Raw genomic sequence first — 16,890 nt, 5'->3', positions numbered from 1 at the left:
CAGTTCTCAAACTTGAGCAGGCAATGGAATCACCTGGAGGGCTTGTTAAACGCACAGATTGCTAGGACCTATCCCCAGTTTCTGATTCAGCAGATACAGGGTGGGAAGGTGTCTTAGGATTTGCATTTCTAACAAGTTCCCAGGTGATACTGAATGTGTGGGGACCACACTGTGAGGGCCACTGCCTTAAAATAATTCTGTAAAGGAGGGATTACTGTCCCTATTTGGCAGATGGAGAAAGTGGCTTATACTGGGAAAACCCTTCTACCCACACCTACGGTGGGTAAGTGCCAGACCCAGGATATGAACCTGGCTCAGACTGGGTCCAAGGTCCATGTTCTATCTTTTGTGCCATGCCACCTTGAGATAGAAAATGCATCACAAATTCAGGAGGATAGAAAACTCTGGACTGGAATGCTCAAGGCAGGCTTCCTGGAGGAGGAGGGGACCTTAGAAAGCATGAACTTAAGTTGGCCATCCCAGGATATAGGCTTGACCAAAGGAACACTTGACTTTCCACATTATAGCTGTACAAACCCTCTTGCCTTAAATTTTTACATAAAGGGTGGGTTTATGGTGAGGACGCATAGGATTGCCCCATAAAAGGGAGGTCTGGGCAGAATATATATACTGGAGGATACACACACACACACACACACACACACACGCACACACACCCTGGAGAAAACAACAGGGATCTCGGGCAGGAAGGAACTGGCTAAGGAGACCAACACTGAAAAAGGTAAACACTGGTGGCAAAATACTACACTACATACTCAAAGGTGAGGAATAGCTTACAGTATCTTTTTTCATGGGAGGGGATGGGTAGGCATTATACAGCCTCCACTCATTCCCTCAAGTGAGAATGAGCATTATGACTTAGATATACTCCCCCCAGAACCTGCTCCCTTATTCCCATTCTAATTTCTTTTATCAAAGCAAAGGACAAGGACAGCGATTTTTCCTTTGTCATTGATTGAAAAATGATAAGGTTCTGTGATTGAAGCCACCAGGGTTGTTAAGCCTCAAGGAAACTGTCAATGCAGACTCGAAGACGCAAGCATTGTGAGCAAACATTTCAAAAACCATATGCAAAAGAGAGAAGGTTTATTCTGTGCGGTTGCCAAGATTAGAAGTTGGACCAATTGGTGGAAATTCCAAATTAAGAAAGAGCAGGCTAACAGACTCTCAGACATGGAGAATAGACTTGTGGTTGCCGAGGGAGAGGGGGGAGTGGGGGGAGATGGACTGAAGGTTTAGGGTTAATAAATGCAAACTATTATATTTAGAATGGATAGACAACAAGGTCCTACTGTAGAGCACAGGGAACTATATCCAATCTCTTGGAGTAGACCATGACAGAAAATAATATTTTTTAAAAAAGAATGTAAAGAAAGAGCATGCCAGTAATTCTTGACGTCATCTGTTAATCCGGTCACTGAGCTATTCAACAACCAACCATTAGGAGCCCACTGTGTGCCAGGGGTGGTCCTAGGTCCTTGGTGAATCGAACAGAAATAATTCTTGTTTTCGCAGTTGGCCTAAATCCATCTTGTTAAAACTTAGGATGTTTTGAAGTTGAAGCATTTTTAAGACCCTTGTCAGTGAGAGAAAATGTGGATCGTCACCAACTAACCCTTCTCCTCCACCCTGTTTCTTCCTGCAATGATAACATATGCTTTAATTGTGTGAAAGGTGCAGAACCCTCTCTCCTCCAGGGAGAGGGGGAGCTTGGATTAAATGCAGACAGGACATGGTCAGGGGCACAGTAAGCAGCCTGTGCCAGGTAAACGAGATAGGGATGCCTTCTGATGTAAGGGAGTCTGTTTCTCATTGAGGATGACCTCCCAGCTAATGGCCCATCCCTTAGGGACCCACACAGCTGTCCCAAGGCATTCCGGGGTCTGAGAGAGAAAATCCATCAGCCATTCATGATGAAGCTGGGGAGCATCTCAGCTTCCTAATAGGGTCATTAGCTGGGTAACAGGTGAAAACGAAGAGCGACACAAGGGCAGAGGTAACTGAAGCAGGAGAGAAAAATACATGGTGAGTTTCCCATATTCTTTCAGAATACCTGTTTTCCTCAAAATTCCCTCGACCGACCAGCATCATGGAATGTCAGAAGCCAAGGGATTTGTAAAGAGCAACTCAAAGAACTTTGGGTATTCCACAGGATGTGAAGGACTCTGTCCATAAGGGAGGGGTGACGGATTTCGAGAAACCAGCAGCTAGTCCGGTAAAGCTGTTGATGATATCACAGGGCACTTACAAATGTGCTCCCAGTGATTCTGCAAACCCAGGAAATCAGGCAGAATGATTTGTGAGAAACAAGGGATCGTATGCTAAGCAGAAAGTTTCATTCTGGTTTAGGAATCTATCCCATTGTTGACTTACACTAATTAACCTTGCTTTCTGATCATCAAAGGTAATACATGTCTGTGGCAGAAAGTACAGAAAGAAAGAAAAGAAAAATCACTCTAAATCCCATAGTTTAAAGATAAATATTGTTAACTTTTTAAGTTGATATTCCTATATTCTTTTTCATATGCATGTGTACATCTCTCTCTACTGAAAAATTAAAATCATACTTCCATAGTTGCATAAACTGTTCTCACTTAATATGTCATGAAATTTTCACAAGGTTTTCCCCCATATGAAAAACTTTTTTTGTGAATACTATTTTTTAATATCTATATTATATGATTACATTAGGTTGAGACATATAAAATTAGTGATATTTGACCTTTTTTAACCTATAAAAATGGCAATTTTGTATGGTTCACCTGTATTATAATTGATTTCTCCAGCCTGATATTCATTGACATTTAGACTATTCCCAAATGTTCTCAATTATAAAAATTTCACGGTGAACTTCTTTGTGTCCAGATCATTGCACATACCCATGATCATTTTCTTATGGTAAATCCTTATCCACTAGTCATGTACTACTCTGTAACAAATTAACATAATGCAAACTTAGCAGCTTAAATAACACACATTTTTTTAGCTCTCAGTTTCCACGGATCAGGTTTAGCTGGGTCTTCTGCTTCAGAATCTCTCACAAGGCTGCAATGTAGGTACAAGCGAGAGCTGAGGTCTCCTTCAAAGGCTTGACTGAGGCAGAATCTGCTTCCACATTCTTTTAGGTGGCTGCTTGCTGGATTCGGTGCCTTGCTAGCTGTTGACCTGAGACCTCCCTTGGTCCTTTGCCATGTGTGCTTCTCCATTGAATGGCTCACAGCATGGCAGCCATTAAAGCCAGCAAGGTAGAAGTTACAATCTTACATAATTCAATCACAGTTAGGATAGTCCATCACTCTTGTCATATTCTGTTAGAAGCAAGTCATAGGTCTGTTTTGCAGGTTGGATTTCCTGGGAAGCAGGCTCTGAGATGGAGATTAGATGCAGGGAATGCAAAAGAAAGTGACCTTGGGGTCAAGTGACCCTCGGGGAAGGGAAGGGAAGAGAAGGAAGCAGCAGGCACAGAGGGAAAAGTTGGTCTGTAGAGAAATCTTAGTGGAGACCTCAGCTGACCTCACAGAGAGCTCTGAAGCATGGAGGACCCTTGAGTTGTCTGGAGTTGGGGGCAAGAGGGTGAACCTATATTGCCTCCATCATCAACTGTTGAATGCAGGCTGCCTTAGGAAGAAGCAGAGTTTTGCACTCTGCAGTGGTGGCAATCCCTGATGGGGCTAGCAGCTGAGTGCTGTCTGCTGGCAGGACTTCCAGGGTCTGGGAGAATACATCCTTCATTCTTAAAGTTGAATCTGGGCAGGACGTCCCAACCTCCACCACACCTGGAGAATTTTTCAGTTTGGAGATTTGTTTTTTCATGAATGATCCACCTTCGTTCAAATATCTTGTTTATTCTTCAGAAGGTTAAACATCTAATATACATATACTATATACATTATATATACAAATATATATATATTACTCAAACTTCCTAATTTTAGCCTACTTCATTTTTTGAGGCATGTTAAAATATGCTAATAAAAATATGATTTGACTGTCCCTCCTTCTATTTTTTTTTTTTTTTTTTTTTTTTTTTGCTATTTCTTGGGCCACTCCCACGGCATATGGAGGTTCCCAGGCCAGGGGTTGAATCGGAGCTGTAGCCACTGGCCTACGCCAGAGCCACAGCAACGCGGGATCCGAGCCGCGTCTGCAACCTACACCACAGCTCACGGCAACGCCGGATCGTTAACCCACTGAGCAAGGGCAGGGACCGAACCCGCAACCTCATGGTTCCTAGTCGGATTCGTTAACCACTGCGCCACGACGGGAACTCCCCTCCTTCTATTTTTAATTTTTATTTTTTTGCAGCTTTTACTTCACAACTTCTGATTCTGTGCCATTCGGTACATAAATATTTAGAATATTGTGTCTTCATTATGGTTTAAATCTCCTGCCCATGAAAAACCCCCTCTTTGAATAGTTTCCTTATGTGTTGAATTCTCGGTTCATTGATGTGTTCATCTGGTTTCCTCTGCTTTGTCAAATATATCTTTGGCCATACCTTTGTTTTCAACCATTTGTATCATTTTCAAGGTGTATGCCTTGTATAAAGCATACAGCACATTTATAATTTTTTTTTGGCCTTTTTTTAGGGCCACACCCCCGGCATATAGGAGGTTCCCAGGCTAGGGGTCAAATGGGACCTGCAGCTGCTGGCCTACACCACAGTCACAGTAATGCAGGATCCTTATCCCACTGAGCAAGGCCAGGGATCTCACCTGTGTCCTCATGGATGCTAGTCAGATTCATTAACTGCTAAGCCACATTAGGAACTCCATTTAGATTTTTATTTTTGACCCACAATTGAGAATATTGGTGTTTTAATAATGGAATTTAATTTTTTTACATTTATAGTCATCACCAATATAACATCTTATTTTATATCTTATCAATATTTATTTCATTTCCTGCCTTTTACTGTATGAACTATATAATTCATTACTTTCTATTAATTTCTTACATGACTGCAGTATATTTTTTCTTTGGTTTTATTGAGATTCACTAACATGAATACTTTTATTCAGAGTGTTTAAATGACAAATTTTAACCCTTACATTTTAACCTTTTCTCTTCAGCTGGAATATTAACTTAATTGATTATGTATTTCTTGGCTCATAATATTTCACCTCAAAACTGCCCTGTTCATTATATTTCATATTGTAGAGGCAAAGTTTGAGTTTGCTTTGTTTTTTGTTTTTCAGTAGTAAACTTTCTCTCCCAACTTTGCTTGCAGAATTGCTTCTTTATCATTGAAATTAAAAAAAAAATGTCACCAATGTATCTAGGTGTTTGTCTCTTCTTATGATTATTTTCATTATTATTTTGGAACTTGCTGAAGTCCGACTTGCAAATAGAAGTAATTATTTAGTTCAGCAAAGTTTTTTCTTTTTTCTTTGATAAATTTGACATGTTACATTTTGTATATTGAAGGTGTGTTGTGTGTTACTTTGACACATTTATGTATTGTAATATGATAGCCATTAAAAAGTATTTGTCATGTTATATAATTATAGCACAATATTGACTATATTCATTATACTGTGCATTAAATCTCTATTTACTACTCATTATAAAGTTGTACCCTTAAATGCCATCGATCTTATCCCTCCATAACCCCTGGTAACCATCATTTTACTCTCTATTCTTTTTGTTTGTTTATATTCATTTTTTTGTTTATTCTTTTTTTGTATTGTATTTGTATTTGGTATATTCATTTTGTTTATGTTATATTCATTATACTGTGCATTAGATCTCTATTTACTACTCATTTTAAAGTTGTACCCTTAAGAGTTCCCATCGTGGTGCAGTGGTTACTGAATCCGACTAGGAACCATGAGGTTGCGGGTTCAGTCCCTGGACTTGCTAAGTGGGTTAAGGATCCGGTGTTGCCCTGAGCTGTGGTGTGGGTTGCAGACGCAGCTTGGATCCCAAGTTGCTGTGGCTGTGGAGTAGGCTGGGGGCTATAGCTCCGATTCAACCCCTAGCCTGGGAACTTCCATATGCGGTGGCAGCAGCCCTAGAAAAGGCAAAAAGACAAAAATAAATAAATAAATAAATAAAAATAAAGTTGTACCCTTAAACATCATCAATCTTATCCCTCTACATCCCCTGGTAACCATCATTTTACTCTCTGTTCTTTTTGTTTGTTTGTTTATAGGTTTGATTCTTTTTAGATTCCATATATAAGTGATAGCATACAGTCCTTGTCTTTCTCTGTCTGATTGATCTCACTTAACATAATATGCTCAAGGTTCACCCATGTCATTGCAAATGACATGATGGCCTCCTTTCTTGTGGCTGAATAATATTCTATTGTGTATATACATATGCCACATCTTTTTTTTTTTATACACACATATCCTTTTTCAGATTTTTTCCCCCATATAGGTTATCACAGAATATTGGGTAGAATTCCCTGTGCCATACAACAGGTCTCCATTGACCATCTATTCCATATACCACAGTGTGCCTATGTCAACCCCAAATCCCCAATCAATCTGTGCCCCAACTTGTTCCCTTTAGTAATCATAAGTTTGTTTTTAAAGTCTATGAGTCTGTTTCTGTTTTATAAATAAGTTCATTTGTACCATTTTTTAAAATTCCACAGATAAGTGATATCATATGATATTTGTCTTTGTCTGATTTACCTCACTTAGCATAATAACCTCTAGGTCCATCCATGTTGCTGCAAATGGCCTTATTTCATGCTTTTTTATGGCTGAGTAATATTCCATTTTATATATGTACCACATCTTTGTTATCCATTCATCTGTCAATGGACATTTATGATGCTTTCATGTCTTGGCTGTTGTGAATAATGCTGCAGTGAACATTGGAGTGCATATATCTTTTTGAATTATGGTTTTCTCTGGATATATATATGGGAAGGATACCACATCCTTTTTATTCATCCATCTGTTGCTTAGATTTCAGGTTGGCTATTGGGAATAATGCTGCAATACCCATAAGTATGCATATATTGTACTGAAATTCCATCTTTATTTCCTTTGGGTATGTACCCAGTGCTTGAATTGCTAGATTGTATAGTAGATCTATTTTAATATTTTTTAGGAACCTCCATATTGTTTTCCACAGTGGTTGGATTAATTCAGATTCCCTTTTTACCACATTCTTGCCAGTAATTGTGGTCTTATCTTTTTGATGATGGCCATTCTGACAGGTGTGAGTTAATACCTTATTGTGGTTTTAATTTGCAACTGCCTGATGATTTGTGATGTTAAGTATCTTTTCATGTGCCTATTGGCCATTTCAATGTCCTTTTTGGATCATTGTATGAAGTTCTCCTGACTCTCCCTCTCATTTTACAATATTTGATGTTGTGGGATCCATTTTTTATGTCTTTTCATTTTCATTTTTCACTTACGTTTCTGAATTAGGGGAGATTTTCTTGAGCATATCTTTACATTTTTAAAATTTGATCCTCCATAACATGCAATCTACTTTTAATGCTTCAATTGCAATTTTATTTTAAACTTGGCCAACATCATTTTCATTTCCATGACATTTTCTCAGATTTCTTAATTACTCTTTTCTAATTCTCTCTCTCTTCTAGCTACATAGATGCAACACACATTCATCTTATCAAGAAAATTTCTAAAATTTTCTCTTATATCTTTGGAAATTCTTTATCATCTTTTTCTCAACTTTGAGTCTTTGCATTTGGCCAAACATTGTTCTTTGTTGGTTCATGCTTATAGAGTGAGGCACATGCTTATCATAAATTGGAAGCTTGAATAGGTTCTAAGAGGTATTAGGTAGATCTTTGACTGGCTATATCAGGCCAGATGAAGGAAAAGGGAGACATTTAGATTTATTTTAATTTTCCTTTTCCTTTTCATAGATTCAGCTGCTTGGAGAGATAAGAGAGGTAGCCAGGGCCAAAGATATCTTGGCAAGGAGCTTTACCTGTGTGAAAGATTTTCTTGTTTGTAGGGAAGCCAGATATGGTCAGCAAGATCCCAGCAGTGCCCTGCCTTTTTTCATGCTCGAAATACTATGAATCAGCTACTTTGTGTGGCCATTGGCTCCACTTCAATTTCCAAAGGTACTAGTGTGTTCTAAAGTTTTCCCTTGATGACTTTGTGGCCCACCTTGGCTTCTACAAGGTGTTTGTAAAGTCTAGGCAGGCTCTCTTCCTTTTGCTTCCATGGTTCTGAGAACACAGTGGCTTGTAGCTGAATCTGGGTCTTCTTCCATGCTCTCCCTGTCAACTGAACACCTTGTTGATACTCTTTAGTTTTCCCCTGGCTTGTGAGGGTTGCCTTCCCTCATCTCTTAGCATACACAGGATGTCTTGTGGTTGAATAAAGGAAGAACACAGTTTTCTCTCTATGTTTATGGGTTGTTGGTTGTTTTGATGGCAGACTGGGGACCACAAGATGAGGGAGAGAGATCACCACTTTGGGGAGTTCTTGATTGCCGGTTGGATTCTGGATAGTGCTCAAGCAAATAATCATCCACGTTGAAAGAAGGAAAGAGGGAAAGAAGTAGTTGAGGAGTTCCCTGGTGGCCTAGTGGGTTAAGATCTAGCATTGTCACTGCTGTGGCTCGGTCACTGCTGTGGTGCAGGTCAATCCCTGGTCAGGGAATTTCTGCATGCCATGTGTGTAGCCAAAAAAAAAGAGGCAGATGAGTACAGAAAGAGAAGGAAGAGAGTGGAGATCACACAGGACAGAAAGGAAAATGGACCTACAGAATGGTCTGTGCTGCCCACCTGTACCGTAGGATACCTTTCACTGCTCTATCCAGCTGTGTTCCAGCTTCCTAGGATTGTCCCAGACCCTCAGTGGTATTTGAGGACCATGTTGGTGCTAAGAGTGCTGCTCTGGGTGATCTCTTTTCACGTCTGCTACCCACTCTTCTGGGGAAAGAGGGCACCCAAAGAATTTTTTTGTTCTCATTTCAAAAGCTCTTAGAAATGGATAGTGGTGGGAGTAACAGATGTCAAAAGCAAGGCAGATATCCTCGCCCCCTGCTGGTGAAACAAGAAGTAACTTTCTTGGGTGGGACACAGACTTAGCCCTTTTTGGTCAAAAGGTCGTGGCGCAGTGGTTAACGAATCCGACTAGGAACCATGAGGTTGCGGGTTCGGTCCCTGCCCTTGCTCAGTGGGTTAACGATCCGGCGTTGCCGTGAGCTGTGGTGTAGGTTGCAGACGCGGCTCGGATCCCCGCGTTGCTGTGGCTCTGGCGTAGGCCGGTGGCTACAGCTCCAATTCAACCCCTACCCTGGGAACCTCCATATGCTGTAGGAGCAACCCAAAGAAATAGCAAAAAAAAAAAAAAAAAAAAAAAGGGAAATGGAAGGAGAGAGGTAGGGGCAGAAGTCTGTGTGTGGGAACACACACACCTCAGAATGAATGCCACCCAGACTGCAAGAGGCCATATTATATGAAGGGAAATATACCCTGAGAGTTAAGTACCATCATCAGAAAATAGATTTTTCTGTCCCAAATGCAAAACAGAGGGCAGGGGTCTCGTGGGTAGGGCTGGTGGGGAGCCCAGGAGAGAAGAAGAGAGATACGGCACCACTAACCCTTCAGAATGGAAATTGGGTTCCTGTTGAATTTATATAAATGTCTGTTTGCCTTCCCCTCACATTACAGTCTGAGTGAAAAATGATCCCAAGCTCACCATGGAAAATAGAGCTGCATGAATCAAGATTTTGTTGCCAAGGGCCACGTTATTCCATGGAATTTCTCTATGGGTCAGTGTGGCTTATTTATTTATGTATGTACCCTGTGGGTGTCTATTAGGTTTCCACACTGCGATCACCATAGGGACAGCTGGCTTACACATGTGTTGCCCACGCTCAGGGTAAAAGCCCTATAATATGTCTGCAGCAGAGAAGGGAGAAGGAAGGCATGAAATGTATCTGGGCTGCTCCTGAGCCCCCAGTATGTGGGTCCAGGGCTGGCAGTTGAGACAGCGGGGTTCTCATCACAGTTGCATCACTTGCCAGATACATAAACTTGGGCAAGAGCATCATCTGGATGAACCTCAGTCTCCTTAACTGTAAAATGAGAGTGGTCATTATTTTCTGCTGATCCAGCAGGCCAATGAGGTCTGATTGTGGCTGAAATACTACAGGATTGACTAACATGGGCAGGTATTAATAATACTATTATGTCCATTTACTTATTCATTCAACAAACATTTATTGAGCAGCTGCTATGAGTCACGTACTTTGATAGGTGCTTGGGACACGGCAGTGATCAAGGTGAGCCCCCTGTACTGTCTTCACTATACTCACAGTCCAGTGGCTGAACGAATATTTAACCTTTCTCTCCTGCCTTGTATGTATCCTTGCTTCTTTATTCTTGAAATTCAAAACATTTACCAAGATTTCTAGGTGTTTATCTTTCCTCATTATTTGTTCCTGGAATTTGCTGAGTCTATTTGATTTGCCAGCAGAAGTTGTTCTTCAACCCAGCAAAGTTTTCTTCATTATTTCTGCATGCTCCATTATTGCCTGTGTCCTGAATTCATGTTCTGCTTTTTTTCCCCTCTTATCCTCTTCATTTGAACATCCTCCTACAATGGCACAAAGAGATGGTGTCTCCAGGAATTTGCTAATAGGAACCCCTCCTGCCCAGTTAGACCCACTTTATTATCAGCTCTCCCTGGAAAGCTATCACGGAGCTCCCTCACCTCCCATGAAAGCAGGAGCCAAGAGGGTGAAAAGGAGGAGCTGAATGGGTCTTTTGATGTCCAGCTGTTTCCTCAATAATGAGCACCAGATCTCATCCACCTCAGTCCTCCCTCCCAACACTCCAAGTACAGGAATTCCAAACAGGAAACTGAAACAGTTAAGGAAGTCAGGGGTGAAACCCAGTAGGTTTCAAATCAGTTCTCATCACCGGTAAGCACCACAGACACTCCTTGTTTGGTGGCAGGCTCCCCTCGGACCACAGAGAAGAGTCTACAAGACAAGACCAGTGACACTGTGGTCAGTGGCGACTCACTGCGCAGCCCTAAGACTGCCCCATTTATGCTATGGCCTCTGTAAAGGGTGTGCCCTTAAGAGCACCCAGGAGTGTCTGAGGGAGTCCCTGAGTGATGAGATAATGGGTGTCTTTTTTTACATATTTCCAGTGTCCTATAATTTTCATGTTTTACCATTGGTGTGACTATTGTTGTTGCTACTTGTTTAAGGGGATTGGAATGTCAGTCATCACTTCAAAATATGAACCAATGTTGAGGGTGACCAAGGGGTCCCAGTTTGCTCAGGGCTTTCCCAGGTTTAGCACTCAAAGTTCTGTCCCAGAGAACCCCTCTGGCTTCTGGGCAAATCAAGATGGTTGGTCATCCAACTAAAGCGATGCAGGAGCAGTGTGGCAGGTGAATGACCAAAGGAGAACCAGAGTATGGACATGAACATCCACTGCTGAACTTGGGAAAGCTGCAGGAGAAAATGTGACCTGGGTCTGAGGCTCAATTAAGGCATTCATCTTTAACACCTGAAGTAAGTAAGTCTCAGACCTGGAGAGCCACCTTTTAAGATGTGGATGGAGGGTGAGAGAGCTTTTCTTACCCACCCAGATTCGGGGGGAGGCGAGCACCTGCAGTCCATGTCCATCGTCTTTGTATACGGTGACCCCCGGTAAAGCATGACCTAGTTATTTCCCTACTCTGACCAATTAAACTGACAACTTTTGCCCAGAGAGGAGTGAACATGGGAGTGGAGAGGAGGCCAGAAATGCTCCTTATAATTTGCCAGAAATGGAGAATGGGGGAAGCCATCTCCCCTAAGGGACAAGACATAAACCTGAGGACAGGGAAGAAGGTACTAGTCCCAACATCAGTAGCAGTAAGAACAATAGTAATAGTGGCTCTTCTTGACTGACAGCTCATTGTCATCCAGGCATCATATGAAGTATCTTCTATGTATTAGCTTATTTGATTGTCACAATTATCCTCATTCTATAAGAGGAGTTCCTATTACCTCCTTCAATCAAAGGAGGAAACTGAGACCCAGAGAGATGAAACCATTTGCCTAAGATACCCAGCTAATAAAGCCAAATCCAAAGATCTCACTGTGTAATCTGGGTTATAGTCACAAATCTAAATCTGTATGACTTCATATGAGCTCCTTTAGGTATCTCTGCCTCACTTTCCTCATCTGTCAAGAGATTGATGACCGCTGATTAATCTTACAGGAATGTTCTGAAGATCCAGTGAGATGGTAGATGTGAAAGTGCTTCCCTAATCTTCCTCATATATCATTTTTATATAATTTCTATAATATCAATGAGTTTTTTTAATTCAAGAACAAAACCCTGAGCCATATAAGTTCAAAAGACAGCCCTGTGATATGGAACCCATGGACATTTTTATTTTTTATTTAAATTTTTTTTTCTAGTGGGAGAAAGAGGAAAGCTGCCTTCAGCTTGCTCCCTATTGAGTCAAATTCATTCAGTAAGTTTAAGTGCCAGCCATAGCATTGGGCATTTCTGAGTTACACTCTCAGACAAAGTAAGTAAGGTGAGGGTGAGGTCTGGCCCCAGACCAAAAATCTCCATTCTCTTCAGCTTTTGTAAGACACCGTTGTATTTTTAGAGGGATCTGAAGTGCAGTGTGTACAAGTGGAGCCCAACCACTGCCCCATTTGGTTCTTGACTGAGAATCATCTCGTGTTGAGACTTCCATCTGTAAAATGGGAATAAGGGACAGAGGTGGTTAGATGCTCTGGGTAGTGGTCTCAGGGTGAAGAACATTCTCAGTGAGAGTAGCAAGAGTGAACAATGGCTGTCAAAACGGGCTGAGCTCTATCTGCTTGGCTTGGCTTGCCCTTGGCTTGGCCCCACCGGGGGTCTTGCTTCAAGGCGGGGGATGGGACAACAAGGTCTCTGCAGGATCCTCAGCTGTCTGAATCATTGATGTTGTCTGCCAGCATCAGCCATGGAACTGTAGACTGCAGAAGCTAAGGATGACCTTGGAAATCGCTTGGTCAGTGCCTTAACTTGGCAGGTGACAAGAGCTTAGAAAGAATCCAGGACTTTACTGGAACAAGAACAGCCAATGAGTGCAGAGCCAAAAACTAGAACTCAAATCTCCTAACTCCCAGTTCAGCTCTCTTTTCATCTGACCCACTGCCTAGAATGTAGTTTGAATCCCAGGGTGGGGAGGCAGGGTGTGCATTGGGCTGGGTGGGTGGAGCAGGCAGGCCTGGTGAGAGAGGGAACGGGAAAGCGAAAGCGTCTGAGGGTGGGGAAGAAAGAGAAGAGTGAAGAGGGGTGGGAACGAGGGAAGGCGACAGGAGAGAGAAACGGGGTTGGCAAATATGAGGGATGCTATGGAAATTACTTTTTGAATGGCGTTTAATTGGTTTATTAGTGTAATTCAGTCGCAGTTTGATTTGATTCAAACCTCTGATGTGTGTGATCCACCACCCACCAAGGACACCGGCAGCCTTTACAAATAGCAACAAATGGTGGCCCCAAGAGGAAGAGGTGGTGGGTGATGGAGGATGAGGTGCGGGTGGGGAGGAGGGGAAAGTGGGAGAGAGAATGCATGGAGGAGAGGGAAAGGGAGGAAGCAGGGAGAAGGAAGAAGGGAGAGGGACGTAGAGAGGAGAGGAGAGAGATTGAGGGGAGAGATTAGAGCTGAGGGAGGAGAAGAGATGGAGAGAAAAAAGAGATAAAGGACAAGAAAGAAGCCTGGAGATGGAGGGGTTTGAGGGGAAGCCAGGAGCGGGGAGAGACTAAGGAGACGGCAGAGGGGAGGAGAAAAAGAGGCTCAGCAAAGGGGAGGTCAGGAGGACCTGGGAGACCCAGGAGGTCAGAAATCGAAGGAGTACAGATGCTCAGACAAGGAGAAGCAAAAAAAGAAAGGAAGAACAAGAGAGATAGGACAAGGGGGGCAGAGAAAAAGTCTAGGGGAACAATGCATTGCAAACACACCCACACCCACCCACCCCCCACACACCCACCCCCCACACACCCAGGCAGGGCCGTGTCTCAGGCATCTCCTAATGGCCCCAAGAATGTATTGGCTGGACATTTTCTGGACTCTAGGGTGGCACCAAGGGCTTGCCACCCTCCAGATTGTTTTCCAGTCCCCTGTAAAAGAAACACTTCTAGGTCATTGGTACTCTCTCCGTCTGCATGACAGGGGTCAGCGCATAGATGAGCAATGACTTGTAGGTATCTCAGGAGATGAGGAGACATAGACGGAGAGTATCTCAGAGCTGCAGAGACCCTGAGTCATTCACAGATGGGGAGTTGGGGACCTGGGGAGGGAAGCAGAGTCAGAGACCACGTTGGAAAGGCTGCTTGACCTTCCTCCCAGATCAGGACCGGGACCCGCACAACAGATTATTGGAAGAGTGTCATTCGGTGGTTGTTGGCACAGGCTTTGGACCCAAACAGACTCAGTCTTACAAACTTGGCCAAGCCCATTCATTCTTCTAAGCTGTACTTTCTGCAAAATCTAGATCAAGGTGGTCCTGTGTCATCAGGTTGCTGCGAGGCACCACAGAGATAAAAATATATGGGAAGTATCTAGAAAGACTGGCACATAGAAAGTGTTTGATATATTATGATTTTTATGATTAATAAAAAGAGGGCACTGAGATACCAAGCAGAGTTGAGAGGAGTCTCCTTAGCTAGGATTGGAGAAGGACAGTGTGGCACTGTGGTTCTGATAGAACCCCTATCAACCGGAATGCTTAGGTTGAGATCCCAGTTCTGCCATTAATGACCTTGGGCTAGTGAATCACCTTGCTGTGCCTCAGTGTCTTCATCTGCAAAATGGGAATGACACTCGTTCCTACCTCATTGGATTGTTCACAAGGGTCAAATGAGCTAACATAGATGGAATGCTTAGAACAGGGTCTGAGGCATACTAGGTGTTAGTAAAGGTTAGCTCTCATTTTAAGTCTTGCTAGGCTCAGCCAAATGCAGATGGGGACCAAGAACCAAAAGGTAGACATACCCATAGGCACAAGCAGTTGGTGCAAACCTGGGGTCTGAACCCAGCCCTGCCTGCTGGCTTAAGATGTCTCAAAGACTCCAGAATCCCTGGTAAGGAATCCTCCCACAGAGCCACACTTCCCAAAGGAGACGGTCCCTGATCCCTGGCCTATCACCATTGCCAGCACCACGTAGCTTGTTCCTTCTGAATTAATCCCTAGCCTCATCTTTGATTCAAATGCCTCCTTTTAAGAAGGAGAAAGAGCAGAGCGTGTTATGATCCAGACTTTGGAACTCCCAGGCCTTTGTCACCACCCCACCCCCACTCACACACAGATACACACACACAGAGACACACCTCCATCTCCATCTATAATAACAGAAGCCAAGTCAACATAGCTGATGGTAATCGGCTGGCAACACAGGCTGGATTAATCTCTAATGCTGATTCCAGGGACCTGTAATTTTCATCAGTGACACAAGATGTTTTATGGAACTGAAAAAATGTACATGCCGCTAATGAGCTATAATTCTGAAGAGCTCCTGTCTTGATTGGGGTTAATTATTTTTATAAAGAAAATAATTAACAATCCTGGCGACCCACTGAGGGGGAAAAGAGGCCTGATTTGGGCACCATTCATTATCCCAAGGCTGGTTTTCAGGACCCTTTTATCTCTTCCCAGCCTAGCCTGGACAGAGGGAGAGGGAAGCAGGATTCCTGTCTATTCCCTTTACAGCCCTTGTGGGGGGCGGGAGGGGGGATTAAATGCAAGTGTGACCCTCACCCCTTAGCCAGAGAAAGGAGATCTATTGGCCTCTGTCCACATGAAGCTCATCCAAAGAACCTTGGACTGGATGGGACCCTGGAGCCCTGAGATAATTCTGGAGGTTTGGCTTCGAATTCCAGCTGTGTGACCTGTAACAAGTAACTTAACTTCTCTGTATCTCAGGTCACCATCGGGACCTGGAAGGATCATTGGATGGATTAAATGAGACAATCTGTGAAACATCCTAGAGCTTAATGACATGTCACTTTCATAAATGATTCAGAATTCAGTCTTGTCATTGTACAGTGAAGGCCCAGAGAAGGGAGGGAACTTAACCAAGAACACACAGTCAGTTTGTGGAAAAACTGGGATCAGAATCCATGTCTCTTTGGTGTATGCTGTTACTAGGCTTTTTGGTCTGTTTTTTATTTCACAATGGTGACTGAAATCTTTGTTTTCTGATCTCTCTTGAAATATCCAGAACACAAGAATATGACATTTCTTGAGCCTGAATAATTTGGATACAAATTCGTTTCTGTTTCACAGGTGAAAGGGAGCAGCATAGCCTGGAGTATAAGATGTGAGGATTTTGCACTCACACAGTTCAATATTTTATGGCTTTGTTATGCTATTTTCTTGCTAGATCTTGAGCAAACCTCTGAAACAATCTGGTCTCAGTTTTCTTATCTTTAAAATGGAGATAATTGTTGGATCTATCACTTATTTCGTGAGTTAATGTCCCTAAAGTGACATTTAGCAAATATATCAGTCAGCTATTGCCACAATAGTGCTGTGAAAAAAAATCACCCCAGAAGAACTCAATGCCTTAAAATATTGATCATTCATTCTCACTCATGCATCTTCAGCTTGACTGGGAGTCATCTGGTTTAGGCTGAGTCTTGTTGGGTTTGGGTTTAGATCTGCTTCACATGCCTTCATTTCCTTGCACCAGATGACTGCCTGGGTCAAGTTCTCATGTGATGGTAGATGTTCAAGAGAGACAATCAGGAATACACAGTGCCCCTAAAGGCCTGAGCTTGGAATTGGGACAATCACTTTCTACCACACAACATTGGCCAAAGCAAGTTCTGTGGCCAATCCTGACACCAATGGGATGGAGAAATAAACCCACCCCTAGTGGGTGGAACTACAAAGTCACATGACAAAGGGGGT

This window comes from Phacochoerus africanus, chromosome 15 (genome assembly GCF_016906955.1).
Source record: "Phacochoerus africanus isolate WHEZ1 chromosome 15, ROS_Pafr_v1, whole genome shotgun sequence".
NCBI classification, from domain to species: Eukaryota; Metazoa; Chordata; class Mammalia; order Artiodactyla; family Suidae; genus Phacochoerus; species Phacochoerus africanus.
This window is presented reverse-complemented; position numbering follows the sequence as displayed.